The 21599-nt window shown below is 40.4% G+C and overlaps 1 pseudogene; it reads right to left on the reverse strand.

Annotated features, from left to right (window-relative positions):
- Positions 1-14530: 14530 nt before the first annotated feature.
- LOC116894708 lies at positions 14531-15335 on the reverse strand (annotated as a pseudogene).
- Positions 15336-21599: the final 6264 nt, after the last annotated feature.

The following is a 21599-nucleotide window of genomic DNA, read 5'->3' on the forward strand; positions in this document are numbered from 1 at the left end:
CATGTGGTTGCTGGGAATTGAACTCAGGACCTCTGGAAGAGCAGTCAGTACTCTTAACCACTGAGCCATCTCTCCAGCCCCGGGAATTTTTTTTTAAATATATCTTTTTTCCTTTTCTAGAAGCCAGAAGTGATTTCTATGCAGTCAACTCCAAAGAAACTGGAAATCTCCTTAAATTGATGTCCGTGGAACACCGGTGCTCAGTCATTAGCTTTGACAGAGAACACAGCTCCTTTAAGGGCTATGAAGTAACCTCGGTCTGTACAAACGGCTCTTAACCTCCAAACCACACTGCACGTAGCCTGTTCTTGTAAGACAGCTTCCAGTGCAGAACAATCCTCTAAGGTAGAATAAATTAAACATGTTGCCATTTTGCAAAGTGAGGTTTTTTTTTTTTTTGCACAGCACTCTAAATATTTATATAACAGAGCCTCTATAATACCCTCAGATTCTTCCTCAGAAGCACTAAAGTCTGTCCACTGAAGGCCCCTTTTAGTAGACAAAAGGCAAAATGCTAAGCAAGAATCCATGCTATGGGGCTAATCTATCTCATGATGCTTTATAAGGTAGCTCCGTTTTCTTCCCACCTCTCTCCAAAACATTGTAACCCAATGTTCTGACTTAAACGTTATGGGACATTTAAGGGACATGGGAGAGACAAATGGCTAATTTGAATGATGAATAAAATATGGAGCACTGTTGTGTGTGAGCACAGGGGTTATAGGGGAAGGGGCCAGGAACAAAATAGAGCCAACCACAATAATAGCCCAGTTACCACCAGAATCCAAAGAGACAGGATGAGCAGACACTCAGAAAGGCTTTCCTAAGCTTTGGAATGTACTGGGGGGTGGCAGTGGGGTGGGGTGAGGGGTGGGGAAGGCTCAAATAAGTTGACATACAAAGTTCAAAGTTGCCAGGGGTCAGTAGATGGGAATGTGGAGAAAATGTGAGAGACAATGCCATGACCAATTACACACTGATGTCAAGCAGCGTCGCCAGATTCCATTAAAAAACAAAAATACCATTGGACTCTAAACATTTTTAGTTTGATATAAATCTCCTGGTGATCCAGTCAGAGCTAGCTGAGACAATGGATAAATGCTAAAAATTCACCCCATACTACGTTCTGCTGTTGGCTTCCTCCTATCTTTCCAATCTTCTCTTCTTTTGAGGAGCAAAACCACAAAACTCATTTTCCTGTCTCACTCCTAAGTCCCTAATGAATGCCACTGAATTTTTTTTTCAGCAATTCTGAAGACTCTGGGGTCAGGAAGAAAGCAGTGCAAAAGCCATTTTCCTTTTTTCGATGTGTGTGTGTGTGTGTGTGTGTGTGTGTGTGTGTGTGTGTGTGTGTGTTGTTTTCCATGTGTGTGCAGCTGGGGCCAGATAAGGGCATTGCATCCTCTGGAATGGAGTTTCAGGTAATTTTGTGTCACCTAAGCTGGGTGCTAGGAAATAAACTCAGATCCTGCAAAAGAGTCAGAAGCAGAAAGCCCTCTTTTTGGCCCCCACAGCATACATTCCAGCAGTAATTTTCAATTTTTCTTCTATACAAATAAAATGGAGTGAATAGTATATTTTAATATCATTATTCATATTAAATTCTTTAAGGACCTAATGGAGAAGTTAAATTCATAGTTTTACAAACTGGTCATGGATAGGAAAACTCTTGCAATGGGATAAACACATATAACAGTGTTTATAAAATGAATGCATATCCATATTCTTAAAAAGTATTCTTCAGTGATGTGACTCCTGGTAGATCAACCATACTCCGGGGCATTCCCCACACTTAAAAGTAGTTGAGTTACACAAACTGGACTGAATGGCGTACGGAGAAGAAAACCCAATGTTGGGTGGGCAGTGATGGTAGAGAGGGCAGACATGGAGGCAGGTAGGTATGAAAAGTGAATATGATCCAAACACATTACATGAGGTTCTTGAAAAATTATAAAAGTCGTATTCAATTGTATTATTTCAGGAGAAAACACACTAAAATGTTACCTTTACCTTGACTATTGAGACTCTGGCTCTCCATTACCTCTTCCTAGTCTTCTGTAATATTCTTACCATGAAGAGGAATTGCCTTGTACATCAGTGAGTGCAATCGAAAGATGTCTGAGGGTCACACTCGGCGAAATTGTTTTTGTTATAAAATGACATCTGGTTCATCAGAAGGCAAGCAAGCAAGGACACTCTGAGTCTCCTTAAACGCGGACTAGACACCTTGCTCCTTGAACCGAAGCAATTTGATTCTTTGAGACCTAAGTACAAATTTTATTTCTTCTTGAGAAACTCCGTCGGTCCCTCTCAGAATTTAAGTAGATATACCTCATAAAGGAAGCATAGTAGTGTAGAACAAGGAGAGAAAAAGGAGAGAATTATGAAATGCAAAATGAAGAAATGACTGCCCTTCGAAGACATTTTTAAACAAACTTTTATTATGAAGTTACTTCAATGATGGGACTTGACGGCAATCCTCTGAAACTGAGTGCAACCATAATCTACCTGAGACACCTTTGTGAAAACAGCTTTCTAGAAACCTACTCTTTAAGGATGACATCCTACTTGTGTGTTATGCTTGCTGGTGTGTTTATGTGAATATCACAAGTACTGGTAACACAAGATATCAATAACAACTTTTCTCCCATTCTAAACCTAAACCTTCCCCTAAATGGATGCTTAAATCTCATGGGCCAATCTTTGAGTAGAAGACTAGCAGAACATCCCTGGTATCTGTAATAAATATATTGGAGTGGTTTAAATGAGATGTTCCCCATAGTCTCAGGCATTTGAACAATTGGTCCTGGATAGTCCTGTTTGCAAGTTTTAGGAGGTGTGGTCTTGCTAGAAAAATTATGCCGCTGGAGGTGAACCTTGATGGCTGAGAGATTTGTGCCATTTTTGAGTCTGGACTGTCTTTCTGCTTGAGGTTCATGATGTAAGTGAGCTTTCACTTTCATCTCCAGAGGTAGAGCTGGCCTCTTCTATGCCCCCTGAGACCCTAAGCCCACATAAACCCTTCCTTCTATATGTTGCCTCGGTTATGGTGTTTTCTCACACCAGAAGGAAGTGGCTAATACATACATTCTGGATAAAAATGCTGTCATCAATTCATTAGGTACATGCTCAACAGAAATGCATGCGTCTTTTCCACCCCAGGTAATTTGCCTGCTAAGTAATGAGATAAGTAAGAAAAACTCCTACCCTTAGGAACTTCCGGTTCTCATTTGCCCAAGAAACTAATAGAAAACAAAATGACATGGTCCCATATTTGCCCTGAGCCTTTAACGATATAAGTAATGGTGGACTTTTTGGCTTTGAAAGACCATTGATCTCATTTCAAAGGAGTCACGCCCAGTTTGTTCATTTCTTTTCCACCTTCCCTTCCTTCTTGCTTATCTGCATTTTGTTGTATTGCTGCTGGGTTGGCTTGGTTTGTTTGTTTGTTTGTTTGTTTGTTTGTTTGTTTTGTGGGGGTTTTTTTTGAGGAAAACGTATTCTGTGCACTGACTGTGTGGTGGTTATCTCTAATATATGGTTATGCAAAAAATGAAATGTGGCGAGCAGAAATGTGTGCTCAATGTAAAGGTCACAGCTCGTTTCACGGATTTGGTGTTTCTAAAAAAATACATGGCTTATCAATTTTTCCAGCATTTACTCAATAGATGAATAAAACGAGTAATACTTCTGTCAATGCAACTACTAAACACTTCAAGACTGTGTACATGTCCCACACTCTTGCAGAAGAACACTTGCATTGCACTAAATGCTTATGGTTTGTTACTCTAATTGGCAAAACAGCAGCCTACTGCTTGTCTTGAAATATCGACATAAGCATGGTGGCATAGACCTTACCTTCAGTGGTTTTTTTATAAAGGTCAGTGGGTAAGCACACATAGTTCAGTAGAAAATGCACTGTGCACCACTCATCCATAGGTTTGTATACATTACAATGGTTATACTGTACAGTAGAAAGTGATTGATTACGTCTTTAGTAGTAATGGGAGAAATTCTTGTCTTCTAATATAGCTTCCTTCACCTTATTAAGAACAAGTGACTCGTTTATAAATTTCATTAACAGATCCACTTTAGTGGGCTTCTTAACTGATACTTCTCAATGGGATGATCTCATATTTTAGTTATAAATGCTTTGTATGGGTGATTATACATACATTTAGACCAGAAAGCAACCTTTTCTAGACGTGATGCTATAGGACCAACAGGAATGAAGCCCATTGCTTCTGGTTTTTTTTAAGAGTATAAAATATCAAAAATCACTTCCAGTTCAACCTGAGTCTGAGTTATTATGTTACATTGGTAGATCCAAAAGTCCTTAAAGGATTTTAAAGACTCTGTCTGTAGCTTCCTGGTTACACAGCCTAGGCAAATTAGTTAGCTCTAGGTTCGGTGAGAGACTGCCTCAAAAAAGTGTTCAGTGAGTGAAGAAGATATTTGAAATTGAGTACTGGCACACACACAACAGGCAGACATGTGCATGTGCACACACATGCATGCCCACACACACACATATGCAGATACACATGTGCACATACACATGTACACATGCACATGCACATGCACACACTCACCTACTGTCATCTTACTATCATCTTATAAATCTTACATAAAATTACTTTGAGATAAATAACAACGGCAGGCAATGTAAGGGGAAGAAGAGATTACAGTGGCAAAGGAGAAAAAGCAATAAAATAGGAACCAGTATATGCAAAATGTCAGAAGGAAATTGACCCCATTTGCCCATGGTACTAAAAAGCAGAGGACGCAGACCCATGTGGGCCAGGATTATGAAAGAAGAGGCTGAGGAGATTGACAGATGGTATAGTCTGCCCAGTATCATGGGCTCCTTACTCAGTGACTGGAACATCAAAGCCAGGATTCAAAGATCAAAGGTCAGCAGCGGTAATCTCTCAGTTTGGCTTTTTGTACATTGTAAGAGAATGTCCTTGTTTCTAAAATATGTAAGTAGCAGTATACAGGCAACTAACTTGAACATGACTTGTCCAGGAGAAGGATGTTCTTTGTAAGAGACTCCCAACTTTTAAGTTTGCAAGGAATTGTTTCCAGTTGAAGAAAAAACAGTATTGAATAGTGAAAGTCTTGCTCTTAATCCTCTAATGATCTATTCCATTCAGAACCAGTGCAAAAAACAAAGAGGAAATTAATTGTCATTTTGCAACGTTTTGGTTCATTTGGGTGTGGAACCCACTACAGATCTGAGGCTGGCTTTGAAGCCCTGATCCCCCTACCTCCACTTCTGAAGTGCTGGGATCACGGATATGCATCACCATGCCTGGTTGCAGAATATAATCATTGTGAGGTATTCAAGAAAAATTACCTGAGAAATAATGTCTTCCTTACTAGAGATTCATAATGTATCCTTAACTCTAAATGTCATTTTAGGAGAAGTTACTTCTAGACTAGCCTTTGATTGGACTTTTTTCTTTCTCCATTTTATTGTTCTCCATTTTATTGTTCTCCGTTTTATTTTTCTCCATTTTATTGTTACCTTGTCCCCACCAGGGTAATGTACTTGAAGATTCGATCCTGGCTGGTAGTGCTATTCTGAGAAACTGTGGACCCTTTGAGGAGAAAAGCCTTGGTAACAGAGAACTGTTAGATCTTGAAAGTGATCCCCACTTCCAGTTTTGTCCAGACTTCTCTCCTCTAAGGTGCAGCAGCCTTGCTGTAGGTTCCTGTGGCTATCCACAGACCCACTGCGTAACTGTGATTTGACCATTAAAGAAGGACTGATGACCCTTAGAACCATGAGTCAAAGTAACCACTCCTTCTCGAGCTGTTACTGTTGGGTATTTTGACATTAATATGCAGAACATCCCTGTATCACCCATGCTCCTACATCAGGCTCCTTGGAATATGCATTACAGTCTTGTACCAACGCACTCGCCCAGATTTTCTTTTTCTTTTTCTGTTTCTTTTTCTCTTCTTTTATGTTATTTTAACTTTTAATTAAACTAGGGGTCAAGTTTCACACATAGCTGAGCACATGCATGCCACCCGGGAGTCAACCTTTCCCCATGCCAACAGCCTTCAGTCAGGGCATAACTGACACCTTCCATTTTTTCCCCTTCTATAAAGCTTTCCTGCTCTTCTGCCTACCCCAAGTCTCTGCCAACACACACGTACCAGAAGCAGAGTCTAGGTCCAAGTACATAGCCCTTGCTCATTCTCACATGGCTGCTCTCCATTTGTCTCCGCATAAGCAGACATTGAAAATTTTCATGCTCATTACCATCCGTCGCAGTAAAGTCATCGGTAAACTTACCACTACTGTATTTTGGGTTAATCTATGTTTAGCATTTATTACATCAAGTCATTTAATAACATCGTATTATCATGAAAATTTCAGTTGCACTAGTTGCCTTACAAGAACTAGATGTGGCTAAAGTGAAAATGGAATTTAGAAGGCTTATAGAAAATATTGGCAAAAGCTTCATACATTGCTAGTCAGAAAAGAAGGTGAGCTTTTCAACAGTAATTCATGCTATAAACTATAGATTCTCTGAATCTTGCATGTAGAGATGAGCCATTACTAAAGGGTTTCTATGTAATTTCTTAAAAAAAATAAACATGATAGGTAAAATGCCTTTTTACATAATTTACTTAACAAAAGGGTGTTAAATCTGAGAATATAATTTATCTTATTACTGCAAAAGCAATTGGTAAAGGGTGGGAAAAAAGGATCCTGTAGCAGCAGAATGCCATTTAGTCAATACAGGTTGGAAATGCAGCAGAGGTCTCAAGATAGATGCGCTCCTCTCACAGTAAGCTGCCTCTAAAATCTGTGACATGGAGACATTTTAAAATTCAAGCCACGAAACAGAAGAACTCATTTTGCAAGACAGATAAAGCAACTGGTAAATTCTAATTTCAGTGTTTTCTGGGTTTTGCAGATAGCAGCAAAACCACTTCAAACTGCAGCTGTTTAGCTCTTTCTCCTTCCCTGGGTGCAGGCAGACTTCAGCTTTTCCAGCTCTGCTCAGTTCCTATCTTCGACCTTGCTCCTCTCATTGGTCTAGCCTCCTCTTAGGTGGGAGGTGTGGGCTGTCTCAGAGTCTGCACAGCAGGCTGAGCAGAGACTTTCAAAATGCAGATGACTGGGTCTGTCAGTACGAATACTAGTGGGTGCAGCCCAAAAAATTTCTCTGTTCAGGACATTCTAGGTAGTCTCTATGCATATCTGTGTAGAAGATTACTACTGGACAGAACCTACCTCAGAAACCTCAGGGTCTCCTGGATTCACAGATACTTTAGTAAGTTAATGAGAAAATAATCTATATTTTCTTTCATTTTGCTTCTCATTTGAAATCCAACTGGTTTCTTTAAGTTTTGGTAAGATATTGTGGCTGTGGTCAGCCCCAGAAACATGTACAGTACACAACTTCAAATGGACTCAGAAGGCTGTGTTGGCTTTTGATTCATTTAAATGTCTATGCAGTAACAACCGTTAAAAAGCAGAGACCATGGGGTTGGGGATTTAGCTCAGTGGTAGAGCGCTTGCCTGGAAGTTTAAGGCCCTGGTTGGTCCCAGCTCCAAAAAAAGAACAAAAAAAAAAAAAAAAAAAAAAGCAGAGACCATGAACATGGGATGGAGGGAAGTCAGATTTGGGTTGAGATGAAGGGAAGAAGGGGAGAGATGATGTCATTATATTTTAATAAAACCATCTCTAAACTTATTTATAAGTAACTTGATGATCAATCACAACTCAGGGAAAGTAAAACCGTTCTAGTTCCTAAAAGAGAAGAACTTTACTGTCAGCAGCGTCTTGTCTTAGTTACCAGCTATTTAAGATTTGAAAAGGAGAGTCGGTTTGGACTTCTACCTTCCTATTTCACACAGGAATTGTGTGACTTATCCTTTTACTAAGTATCCAACTTTAACCAGATCGACCTCAACAAGTTAACTGAGAACCTGCTCTGTACTAGGACACGGTGATGTGAACAGTATTTCCATAGGATCCCTGATAGGAGACATGGTCCGCCATTAATATGTAATCTTTCGTGCTGAGCATTATGAGGGGACAAAGTCAAAGTCCTGAGAGCCCCAAATGATTAATTAATTAATTAATTAATTAATGCTTCCTGTAGGCTCCGTGAAAGATGTCAAGAGGAGAGAATACAGGAGCTCCTATTTTTCTAAAGACTAAGTAGTTTATTGGGCAGATATAAAAGATAGAGTTCTCGAGAGCAAAACCAGCAAAGGTAAAAATGAGGAATTAAAGAGATGCTTTAGACAGGAATCTCTGCCGCTGTGAGATATAGAGTCACTGCGGTAAAGCCTGAAGAACTGGCACCACCTTTGTAACAGAGAGTCTTGTGTGATACACCAGGAGTGACATTTGTAACAGAGGATCTTGTGTGACGACTCTATGACCTATTGTTTAAGTGCTGGGAGGCACTGAATGGGATTTTTTTTTTCAATATTTATATGGCTGAAATAAAAAAGTATTTTTAAATTCATGCAAATGCCTAACATTGGAAATTAAATGATTGTGTTCCTGCCCTAGCCCTGCCTCTCCCCCTCAGATCCTATTTCTAGTCAGATACAAAGTTGATTCGTTCAGTATTTACTTCCTTGTTACAAAATAGTGTGAAGGGCTAAAGGAAGTTCATTGTGAAACCAACAAATGCTGGTATCATCAAGTCTTTTCTTTAATTGATCTCCTCTCCAAAGAATTCTGTAGTATCTTACCAGACAGCAGAAGCCTAGGGACCTAGAAAATTTATTATGTGGCCACCCTCTAATTCCAACTCTCAACTTTTCCTTGGATAGAGTTGTTGAGGCTTATTATGTCCAGGAGACTTCTTCAGACCTGAAGATATGCCAAATTGGGGTTTTTTTTCCTACTAAAATGTCTAAACGTTTGCCTTTCCACTTTGAAGATTCTAGGGTACTTAAATTGTATGTGGTACATGGACCCAGTACCTAGCAGATGGATGTGGGAAGTTAATGAGGATGGAATTCATAGGGTCAAGGTGAGTGAACACTGAAACATTTTAGTGCAGGGGACAGTAATCTACATCCTTTCACTTGCTTACCTAGTTCACTGCGGTCCAACGAAGAACAGTATTTTCAAGTTTCACGAGCATGCGCTCTCCCGGCTCTTTTTCTGCTTCCCTCCCAACTTGTCAGGATTGAAACCATGGCCTCACACTCAGTTGGTTGAGTGTGCTCTGCCACTGAGCAGCACTGGGTGCAATTCTCACCCCAATGCTCATACTGTAGATCTCACAGCTCCTTTCACAGAACAGTTGCTAGCAGCTCTTTACAGGAATATCTAGCTGGCCCCTGTTCTAAAGCAATTTATCAGGCAATGAGAAATGAGAAAGGTCATCTGGCCAAAGAAAGCGAATAGGTCCTAGTTGGGCAACTGAAAGGTGGGAAAGTAAGTAAGTGTGCTTCCTTTCCATTGGACTCTCTTAAATTCTCTTCAAAGGATCATTTCCTGGTGAATTTTAGGCCCCAAGAACATTCATCTCTAGCACACTTAAACTACTAGTAAGTGTTCATGAAACGTTCCATCTTACCCTATGTCTCACCTTTTCTTGTCATGTTTGTATACTTAACACACACCATTTCTAGATGTATGTGATGTTTCCACATGTAAATTTTAAGTCCGCATATAGTTTAAATAAAACAAAAATAGACAATACCCACATTCCCATGTATACTGGATGGTTTCTGGGTCAACTTGACACAAGCCAGAGTCATTTGGAGAGGAAGGAGCCTCAGTTGAGAAAAATGTCTCCACAGGATCTAGCTGTAAGTCATTTTCTCTATTAGTGATCAAAGGGGGAGAGTCGGGTTGGGGATTTAGCTCAGTGGTAGAGCGCTTGCCTAGGAAGCGCAAGGCCCTGGGTTCGGTCCCCAGCTCCGAAAAAAAAAAGAACCAAAGGGGGAGAGTCCAGCCCATGGTGGATGGGGCCATCCCTGGGCTAGCATCCTGAGTTCTTTAAGAAAGCAGGCTAAGGAAGCCACAGGAAGCAAGCCAGTAAATAGTACCACTCCATGTCCTCCTACCTCCAGGATCCTGTCCTGTTTGAGTTTCTATCCTGACTTCTATGTGGAAATCTAAGCTGAAAAAACCCTTTTCCTCCTCAACTTGTTTTTTTGTCCTGGTGTTTCATTCACAGCAATAGATATCCAAACTAAGACACCTGTATTTATGTAATTTCTAAGCCATAAATGCTACTCTTTTGTAAACATGCTCACATTGAAGATGAAAATGTATCAGCTGCCTTATTTCTTGGGAAAAAGAAGAGGATCCAATATGAAATATTTTCATATTGGTTGATTACAACTATTTACATTTTGATAGAGTTGAACCCATTGGATGGATTGCATGGACTTGGAAATCAACAAGTATTTAATAAAACATGTGTTCCTTTGGTTATGCTAGCTGAAAAGGGAGAAATACTGCCCAGTTTGTTGGTGGTTGTTGTTTAGTTTGTTGGCTTGCTGTTGGTGTTCCTGTGTGTGTACCTGGGGTATCAACGTTTGGAAGGATTCTTTAGGAGCCATCACTGTGCTGGCATTACAAGCTAAGTGCATGCTATCGTTTTCTGACTTTATATGGGTACTGGACATTGAAGCTGAGTCCTCTAGCTATATGGCAAACTCCTTATCGAGTGAATTAAGTTTTCAGTCCCCCAAAAAATAATGTTAGAGCTCATCTTAGTCAGGGTTCTCTAGAGTCACAGAACTTATGGAATGTCTCTCTATATTGAGGGAGTTTATTGTGGTGTCTTACAGTCTTTAGTCCGACTAACCCAAGAATGGTCAGCTGTGGATGGGAAGTTCAAGAAACTAGTAGTTGTTCAGTCCTACAAGGCTAGTTGTTTCAGCTGCTCTTCTGAAGAAGTAGAATCCAACAAAGGTGCTGGCAAGGAAGTGCAATAAGCAGTTGAAGAAGACTGAATCTTCCTTCTTCCAATGTCCTTATGCAGGTCTACAGCAGAAGGTGTGGTCCAGATGAATTGTAGTTCATTCCAGATATAGTCAAGGTGACAACCAGGAACAGCCATTACAGAGCTCACTCTATTACCTTTTCTTTGGGCACCATTTCCTTCCAACTTTCCCTGCAAAGCACACACAGACACACACACGCACACACACACGCACACGCACATGCACACACACATGCACACAGGCACACATACACAAGAACCCATGAACACACATATGAACCATCTTAATCATTCCGTTCAGGTCCACTAAGAAACAGAGGAAACTTTTCAGTAGTGAGGCAAAAGTAGAGAAGAGATCCATTTCTCTATTGCAAGGGAATTCATGCTAAACCACGAGAGCTAAACAAACACAATTCAACACACTTCTAGGCAATAGAGTACACATGTTTAAATTTTTCTCACATTCTGGCAGATTATTGTACTACACTTCCATTTAATGAAACAAGATATCGTTTGCAGAGGTGCCTGTCTTACTGTGACTTAGTGGATATAAATTGCTACCATTAGAGCCTTAATGAGATTCTAGCTGACGAGCTCAATTGGAATCTGTTGCCATTGCTTAGCGCACAACTGGCCAAGACACTCTTACCTACGTTTGAACACCAGCAAGGACAGGAAGCAAGCTTTTAAGTAATTTCTTTTTTAATTTTATATTTATCTATTTACATTTCAAATGTTATCCCCTTTCCCGGTTTCCCCTCCAGAAGTCCCCTATCCTATCCTCTCTCCTCCTGCTTCTATGAAGGTGTTCCCCCACCCAGCCACCCACCCACTCCCTCCTCCTGCCTCCCTGCTCTGGCATTTCCTTACTGGGGAGGGGGACCAGGGAGTGTGTCCAGGCTTCCCAGGACCAAGGGCCTCGCCTCCCATTATGCCCAACAAGGCCATCCTCTGCTACATATGTGGCTGGAACAATGGGTCCCTCCATGTGTACTCTTTGGCTGGTGGTTTTGTCCCTGCAGGATCTGGGGTGTCTGGTTGTTTAATATTATTGTTCTTCCTATGGGGTTGCAGGCCCCTTCAGCTCCTTCAGTCCTTTCTCTAACTCCTCCATTGGGGACCCCGTGCTCAGTACAGTGGTTGACTGTAGGCATCTGCCTCAGTATTTGTCATGCTCTGGCAGAGCCTCTCAGGAGACAGCTATATCAGGCTCCTGTCAGCATGCACTTCTTGGCATCATCAGTAGTGTCGGTTTGATGTCTGTACAGGGGATGGATCCCCATGTGGGGCAGTCTCTGGATGGCCTTTCCTTCAGTCTCTGCTCTATACTTTGTCTCCATATTTCCTCCCTTGAGTATTTTGTTCCCCCTTCTAAGAAGAACTGAAACATCCACACTATGGTCTTTCTTCTTGAGCTTTATGTGGTCTGTGGATTGTATCTTGGGTATTCCAAACTTTTGGGCTAATAACCACTAATCAGTGAGTGCATACCATGTGTGTTTTTTTGTGATTGGGTTACCTCACTCAGGATAATATTTTCTAGTTCCATCCATTTGTCTATGAGTTTCATGAAGTCATTGTTTTTAATAGCTGAGTGTTATTTTCTGTATCCATTCCTCTGTTGAAGGACATCTGGGTTATTTCCAGCTTCTGGCTATTATAAATAAGGCTGCTATAGGCATTGTCTGAAATATAATTTGGGAGTTTAAGAGATTTAGGTAAAATTATAGGTTACCCCATTTAATCTCAGAGAATTCACACATAAATCAAAATCTTACTCACTTGTATAATCTATAAATGGTAGGAAAGAAACTTTACTATACCTGACTAAAAGTACTTCTTCACTATATCCGGTTAAGTGAAATGGAGAGAAACATGTAGGAAGTAGGAAAGACAAGATTGATAGAGAAGAAAACAACGGGCCAAGCAAGCTTGATACAGCTTCAGAAGTACTGAGAAACTGTACGATCATTAATTCATTAAAAATCTCATCATCTGGTTCCCCTACCAGGCCAAGATATTGATGATACGGAGATAATGTTATACCACCATGTAGACACTTGTAGCTTGGATAGAAAACAATGTATGTATATGACATTGGCTACTTTGCTAGAACCTTTCAAACTCAAATTGGATGAAAATTTATGAATATCAGTATCACCAATCAAACTGGCAAGAAAAGTCAATCACTACATAGAGCTCCCTGAATAATAAGTGGATCCCCATCTCCATTTCAACAGTCCTCGGGTGGGACTACAAAGCTGGGACATACTAGCATGTGGCAGGTATTCAGTAATCGTCTTAATCGCTGTTCTACCAAGTGACGTAATGACCAAGGCAACCCTTATAAAAGAAAGCATTTAATAAACTGGGAGCTTGCTATGATTTCAGAGGCTTAGTCCATTGTCGTCATGACTGGAAACATGACCCTGAAGCAGTAGCTGAGAGCTATGTCCTGATCCATAGACACACACACACACACACACACACACACACACAGAGAGAGAGAGAGAGAGAGAGAGAGAGAGAGAGAGAGAGAGAGAGAGAGAGAGAGGTGCTGGGCCTGATATGCCCACCTCAGAGCCTGCCTTGTGACACACTTCCTCCAACAAGACCACACCTTCCAGTCCTTCTAAACCTATCAAATACTGTCACACCCTAATGACTAAGCATTCACATATATGATCCTATGGGGTCATTCTCATTCAAACCACCACAAGGAATCATCAAAATAGAGGCTAATTATTAGCTGAATGGGCAAATAACTAGTCGGAGGTTTGGCTACATGGCTCCACACAGATACTTTCAGTCTGGCTAACAGGTCATGGGTTAATAATGCTCAGGAACAAACTGAACAAGAAGCCAAAGAACGGTCCAACACCAGAAACTTTTGGAGTGGTAACATTACACGTGGACAATTTGATACCTAGTCTCAAGAGGCAGGTCACAACAAGTATTCAGGTCCTAAAAATATTGCATAAAATTATCTTCAGGTAGGTACAATATGGTGTGTATAAAACAAATTTTGTGTTTGCACTGAATCCCACTCTCAAGTCATCTGGTTCTGTATATGCAAATATCACACACACACCCCCTCCGGAAAAAAATTCCCAACCATTGCTAGACCTGTGAATTTCAGTTCCAAGTCACTAAGCTCTAAGGGTGAATGCATGCAAGCATTTCCAGCGTGTACATCCACCATGTGTGTGCCATACACATGTAGTTACAGGAGCAGTGGGGAGGATGTTTGTAACTGTGATGAAAATACCATATTAGGAAACATTTCTAAACTAATGTCTGTTCTTGCGGTCACTCCAAGAGGAATAGTTCACTGAAGAATTCATTGTTATCTTTAGAGGGAAAAGGAAGCAGTTGTGATTGGCTATAGCAACGCGTCCTCTGCCATCCGGCTAACATGTGCATCTTCTACGGAGAAGTAGATATGGACAATAGCATTAGCGACACTTCTTTTTGCCATTTCACAGCGTGACTATATCTAGAATCTAGGGGGGAAAACATCTTGTTTCTCTCTCTTTTTAATTTTGTAATTATATTTATGTACAGAAAACTTCGCGTACATTTAGCCCAGTTTAGTGGCGAGTTCTTTAGCCTTTGCCTTTTCCAGCTTGGCAATTCGAGCCACAGACTTAGGACCCAGGACGTGGCCTCCCCAGTGGCAGCGGATCTCGTCATATCTGTCGTTATAATTGGTCCTAACAGCTTCCACCAGCTTAGCCAGAGCACCCTTGTCTTCCAAGTTAAACTCTGTGAAGGCAACAGTGGTACATGTCTTCCTGTGGACCAGGCGCCCCGGCCTGGCCTTGCCCTTAATGACGCAGTAGGGAGCCCCCATCTTTCAACACAGGTTAGGCAGGAAAACCACCAGCTTAGTGGGGTCTACATCATGGGCAATCACCACCAGCTGAGCCTTCTTGTTCTCCACCAAGGTGACTGTATTGACTCATGCTCTTGGAACACAGGCGGTCTCTTAGGTGGGACGTCCCTTTGCCAGCAGCTTTCTACTCAGTGCAGGCCAGCAGCCTTTGCTTCTTTTCCTGCTTTGTCTCTGGCCCATACTTGTGGGCGAGCTTAAGCACCTGAGTCGCTGTTTGCCTGCCCAAGGCGTAGGTGAACTGGTTAATGGCAGGAGGTACTTTGAGCCGCTTATAGAGGATGGCTCTTTGCCACTGTGGCCTGAGGTAGCTGGGCCATTTGACGAAGCGTGTGAGATCTCTTTTGGGCTGGATGTCCTGCCCAGTGCCGAAGTTCTTGGGCCTTCTCTCAAACAAAGCATTGACCACCTTTTTGTTCTCCTGTTTCTTGGCGACGGTTGGGGCCTGAGCCACCTTCTTCCCCTTGGCCTTCTTTCCCTCGGGCATCTTGCCTGGCTGGAGGAGAGAGACCATTCTGTTCTTAAGAGCTGAGAAACTGATTTTAATCATCTGTGATACACAATTGAAATAAATGTCCTTCTACCCTAAAAGCAACCCTTATACAAGTTGCAAGAATTTGCTTCCATTTGTCCCTTAAAAATAATGTTTTATACATGGTCACAAAATCAAATGGGTAAAGAGTAAAGCATATATATTTGACATTGTGGAATGATTCCAGGGGTTACAATGTGACACTCGGGCCCAGGTTTGTGAGAGAAAATGGTGATGACTCTGGTAGGAAGGCTCTTGTTTTCTCAGAGAGCAGAAATTCTGAACCGTGCACACGGCTTTCAAATTTCATTGTGTCTATTTTGGTAACTAATTAAAATGTAAGGTACTGTAAAGGTCAAAACTGCAGGCTGGACAAAGCCTGTCTATGGGGTTGTGTCTAGCAAGGGGGGACGGTTCACTTCCCTTTTAAATTACCAAATTGAGCTGAGGGGATATTTCACTCTTTATCTCGACTGCCTTCTAATTTATCAGCAATCCATCACATCAAAGGAACTACATGAATGCTCTCAGTAATGCTAATGTTGATAGAATGACAGTACATCTTCCTCCTAGCGTGTCCACTTAAAAGGACAAATGATTTTAGTTGTGAGGGAATGATCAGTGAAGAACTGAAATTCTGGAGTCACATTGACTGTATTTGAAACTTATATGTGCCAATGACAAGCCAAGTGACCTTGTGGAAGGGAACCTTTTTTTCTTAAACCACACTTGGTATTTTTATTGAATAATTATTTTTTATTTACATTTCGAATGTTATCCCCTTTCCCAGTTTCCCCTCCAGAAACTTGCTATCCCATCTCCCCTCCCCTACCTCTATAAGGGTGCACTTCCACCCCCCCCCAACCCACTCTCTCCCACTTTCCCGCCCTGACATTTCCCTACACTGGGGCATCAAGCCTTGACAGGACCAAGGGTCCAACAAAGCCATCCTCTGCCACATATGTGGCTGGAGCCATAGGCCATCCCAGTGTATTCTTGGGATGGTGGATCAGTCCCCTGGAGCACTGGGGGTTCTGGTTGGTTGATATTGTTCTTCTTCTTATGGGGTTGCAAACCCCTTCAACTCCGCTTCAATTATATACCTGCAAGACAGAGGTGATGACAACAGCCATTGCAGTTTTATGTTTAAGTAAGTGTGTGTGTGTGTGTGTGTGTGTGTGTGTGTGTGTGTGTGTGTGTATGTGTGTGTGTGTGTGTACATGCTTACAAGTGTTTGTAACATTTGGTAGTTATTATTCACTAGCGGTCCAGACTGTGACATCAATTAAGCAGCAATTGATACCATATGTTGCCTCAGATTCCACTGCTCTTCAGATAGAGCACATGGGAGAACCAGGTTCCTGTGGCAAATCCCCACTCCTTGTCCTTAACATCGGATGCATAACTGCACATTTCAATAGAGGAGATATACAGAAACTAAAAATAGGAGCAATTAGTAATATGTCATAATCTCTATTTGTTTTATTGTTTTGGAGATCATCCATTTTAAAGTTAGGGACATTCTTCCGTCTCTGGCATTAGAAAGCTTAAAAATCAAATGGATTTTTTTTTCCCCTACATGAGTTAGTGAAGCATGGGAACTTACTGACAGATGCTTGAGCTAGATATAATTTGCCATGCTAGTTCAGTCAAGCTCATTTTTGCATTAAATGACTGGTGGGTTTAATTTCCTAAAGGGAAACCAAAACGTCCTTTGAATGCCTATAAATAGAGAAAAACAGAGTCACATGACATCATCTCGACTCAAGAGATCAAATGAGTTTATAAACTGTAAAGGATAGCCTAAAACTGATAACCAGGCATACACACTTGTTCACTGGAAAAGTCCAAATGCATTCTGCCCTTTAAAGATCTATAGCTTGCTTTCTTATTCCCTGGATTCCTACAAATAAAAGTCAGACCTACTTTTCTTTCCAGCAAGTTTTCCTTTCCCAAGGTAGTAAAAGACAACCATAAACTCTTGAAAGTAACTCTGATTGATTCGAGAAGGCCTTTGAAGTGGTCCTTTTCAGCTCAAGTGAAGAAATCTAACCAAGAGCTGAGGAGGGCACAATCACACTGGATGAGAAAGCACCTGAGACATGACCAAGACGCACACATTCACGTGTACCTTTAACAATATAAGAGAAGTAATACAGAAATCACAGCTCAATGCGCTGCAATCAAACCTAATATCAACTGAATACTTGATATTATTTCAATATCTTTTGAAATGAGTCTACACTGAAAGTGCACAATTTGCAAACTAGCTGTTTTCTCTCTCCCAACCATTTAAAAGTCTATGTATCCTGGCAGGGCACACATGAAATCCCAGCTATTCACATAGACTGAAGCAAGTAGGGCAACATTGAAGATCAGCCTGAGCTACTTAGTGAGACACTCTTCAGAAGATTAAAATAGAAAGGAGGAGGAAGAGGAGGAGGAGGAGGAGGAGGAGGAGGAGGAGGAAGAAGAAGAAGAAAATGAACTTCAACAACAATGTTCAGGGGTGTTTGTCAGTATTAGAACATTTTCAACACGTGTAAGACCTTGAATTTAATCTTCTGTCGGGAAAAAACAAGCAAACAAACAAACAAACAAACAAACAAAAAACTGTTCCAAATATGTTGGGTAGACTATCCGTATCACATCCTTTGAGGTCTTGTTAGAATCTCAGATTCTTCCATTCACCAGAGATCTGCCAGTTGGAATGGGGTCTGGAATCTGAAAGCACACAGTTCTAAAAGGGAACTCAGGGTGTTGTGAACAACATTTAAGTACTGCTAATATCCAGACTCTGTTATAAATGCCAACACAAGTGAGATGTTTAAAACTGGGGAAATACCTTTCATTTTCTTGAAAACGAATACTCACTAAAATCTCGAATGTTCATGGTTAAGCTGCTAGTACTTTATAAATCCAAGCCTAAGTCTTAATGAGTGGAAGCACATAGCTTATAGTAGAGGTGAGGTACTGTATTTTGCTGCTTATAAGCACAGCTACCAATTAATCCTGTAGTGTTCCTCAACAAGGACAGTCTAAATGGGGCAGTTATTTCAAACCAAACAAATGGCTTAAAAACTGTCATCAAAAAATAATTACTTGAAATCATATTACTTTCCCTTTTAATGTATTTCTTACTCTACAAAGAAAATAACACAATTATAACCGAATACTACTAAGAGTTAGAGTCAAAGTTATAGGTCAAACTTAGAAACATGATATTAAAGTTTAATAAACCAGGAAATAACACGTCGAATGTGAAATCCACAATCATCTATAACTCTAACTTGGGCTTAATTGTTTTTCCTTCTTTGAAGAATTAATTCAAAAATTTTTTTGATTCATTTATATCTTAATATAGTAATGATCAGAAAAAGCCCCCACAAACGTATGCCCAATGTTTTATAGTTAAGCTCTTTCTCTTTACTATTTTCTGACTAGGAATTAATGTTATGTGATTGCTCCTCTGGTAGAATTATGGTATACGATTTCTAGTATTCATCCTTATTGCCATGCTGAAGCTATTTTCTTAATGACAATTAATCATTAAGAAACTGGAACATCCTGGCCTCTGTTTATAGGTACTTAGGATAATCACATCTTAAAGATAATTATGGATGTAATTCTGGACAATGATCATAATAATCCAAGAACAACCTAGAGGAGATTGGGGATTTAGCTCAGTGGTAGAGCGCTTGCCTAGCAAGCGCAAGGCCCTGGGTTCGGTCCCCAGCTCTGAAAAAAAAAAAAAAAAAAAAAAGAAAAAAAAAAAAACAACCTAGAGAAATGAAGAAGGCCGAAGTTGTTGTTGTTATTGTTGTTGTTGCTATTGTTGTTGTTGTTATTATTATTATTATTATTACTATTATCATTCCTGTAATATAAATACTTGGGAGGTTAAGACAAGAGAATGTTGTGAGTTCGAGGCTCTGCGTAACTATACTATGTGTTACCAGTCTGGACTACAAAATGAAACCCTTTCTGAAGTACAAGAAGCAAAAGGCAAACTTAAGGAAAAATATGCATATCTATAAAGTAATATTCCTTATGAAGCTTTGACTATTTTTCCATTTCTGTGCACTGTTTTTTAAGGCAATATCATCTCAAATGTTTTTAAGTATTTTGTTTACCAATCTATTATAATACGGGTGGGTTTCAATGATAAATTTATATAAATATTGGTTGAAAAACCTTAAATAAACTAGGCAGCGCTGGCTAAATGTTTCAGTATTTGCACTGGGTTAGTTCTACAATGTTTTATGGAAAAAGATGTCTACAAACTTCTCTAACTGAAAATGCTTATTGGTGTTTTGGGAGGGGGCTGCAGTGCAGGCTAAGGTCTACTCATTAAAAGACACTACACAGGAATTAAAGATCAATCACATGTTAACTCCTATAAGACAAACACAAGGCTGTAGATCCTTCCTTGCCTTAGGGAAGGTTACAGATAGCCCAAAGCAGGGCTTGCTGTGAAATTCCACACCTGAAAACACATTTCTGCACCTGGCCAGCTTCAACACTTCTTATCAGTAATCTCCTCCTGTAAATTCCACCCCAGGTCAAAGAACTGAGCTACCCTTAACTTCTACACCTAACTCTCTGAGAGCCCTTCTGTAAGGAGCTGTGTTAAACTCATACAATCCAATCTCCTTTTGTGCTTGTTAGACACCACTTAGGAGCTGTGAAAAAAAGGAGCCTTGTGCTTGCAAGGCTGTGGGGCTTAACTTAGCTTCTTTTCCTATGTCTAGCGTGTCTTTGAGTTGATAGGATCCTCCACCTTAGCAAACATTCTACGGCAGGATATTGCATGAAAACCGTTAATGCTTTCAAAGCACCCATTTTATCGTTAGAACTCTGAAGTAAGCGGTTACAAACTATGATCCTTCTTCTTAGACAACTGAAGTTTTGGGGTGGTGACTCCATGTGGCTGCTGTGTCCAAAGACATACAATGAAGAAATTGGGGAGGCCTCTAGGCAACTGCCATACCCTGGAACATACGGTGAAATAATAGCCAAGCTAGGTCTGGAACTTTGCCCTTCAGATGATTCACTCAATATTTTCCTGGTAATCTATCCACAAATACTACTTAAATTTCTGCTCATTCAGTCCTTATATCTTAAAACTTTTATGAATGTAGGTAGCTATTCTGGAAATATACAGCTCAACTGGATTTTGGAACTGAGCTAAAAGAAGACGTAGGTGGAAAAGAAAAAAAAGTATAATAATCTCCAGATCACATCTTAAGCATTTTCTCTGGAATAGTGGGACTTATATCTGCAAAAGAAAAATAAAGAAGTAAGAGTGTAAGGCTGCCCTTAGTTTCCGTTTCTCTAGTAACAGTGTCTGACAGACAAAGCAGCTTTTGCTCGTTCTCTTGTCACTCTGTGCTGGCAGGAGAAAGGAATGGTCTGTGCATGGCCACTAGCTGCCCGTCACTGTCATGCTGAGTAAGAACTGTAAAGAAACCTGTACAGTAAAAGTAACACAGAGCTTAGTTATTCACATTGATTCGTTTAATGATTTAGTTCCTGTGCAATTTGTCAATAATCAGCATTATCAGAATTTTTATTTATTTATTTATTTATTTATTTATTTATTTATTTATTTTACTATGATCTATAGAACTAAGTGGACATCAAAGTACACTGGGGACATTCCTCTTCTCAGTTACTTGCACAGAGTTTCTAAGTCAATGAACCCAAATTCAAATCGGTCAAATAATTGCTCATTTAGTTTAGTTTCTGGCCAGTTTCTCATTAACTTTCAATTCTATGGCTCCCATTAAAGATCCAATTTTTTACACCTGTTTATTGCCCCTGTTTCACCTATATTCTGCCTATGATTTCATAGGTGTCAACTTTACATTTTCTTTCCTTTCTAAGGCGTGGACTCTGACTCTGAATAGCATCCATGCCTCAGAATTTCCGACTCTGTGTTCCTCAGTCAAAACTGCATAGTAAGTCAATTTGCTATAACAACTTTCCTTGGCCTACTTTCTACCTATATGTTATTCAGATATAACAAATAGCACGAAGCCCCACGTGAATAATGCCAGGAAAGCCCACCAAGCCAGGATAATTGCTCAAGAAAGGAAGGTGAGCAAAGAAAACACCAAGAACGTACCTGAGTAGATACAACCCAGTTAATACTATCCTACTTGATACGATGAGTGATACAATAAATGTTGTGAATCTACATAGACGTGGACCGCAATAGACCAG

The sequence above is a fragment of the Rattus rattus genome, chromosome 2 (assembly GCF_011064425.1).
Source record: "Rattus rattus isolate New Zealand chromosome 2, Rrattus_CSIRO_v1, whole genome shotgun sequence".
Classification (NCBI taxonomy): domain Eukaryota; kingdom Metazoa; phylum Chordata; class Mammalia; order Rodentia; family Muridae; genus Rattus; species Rattus rattus.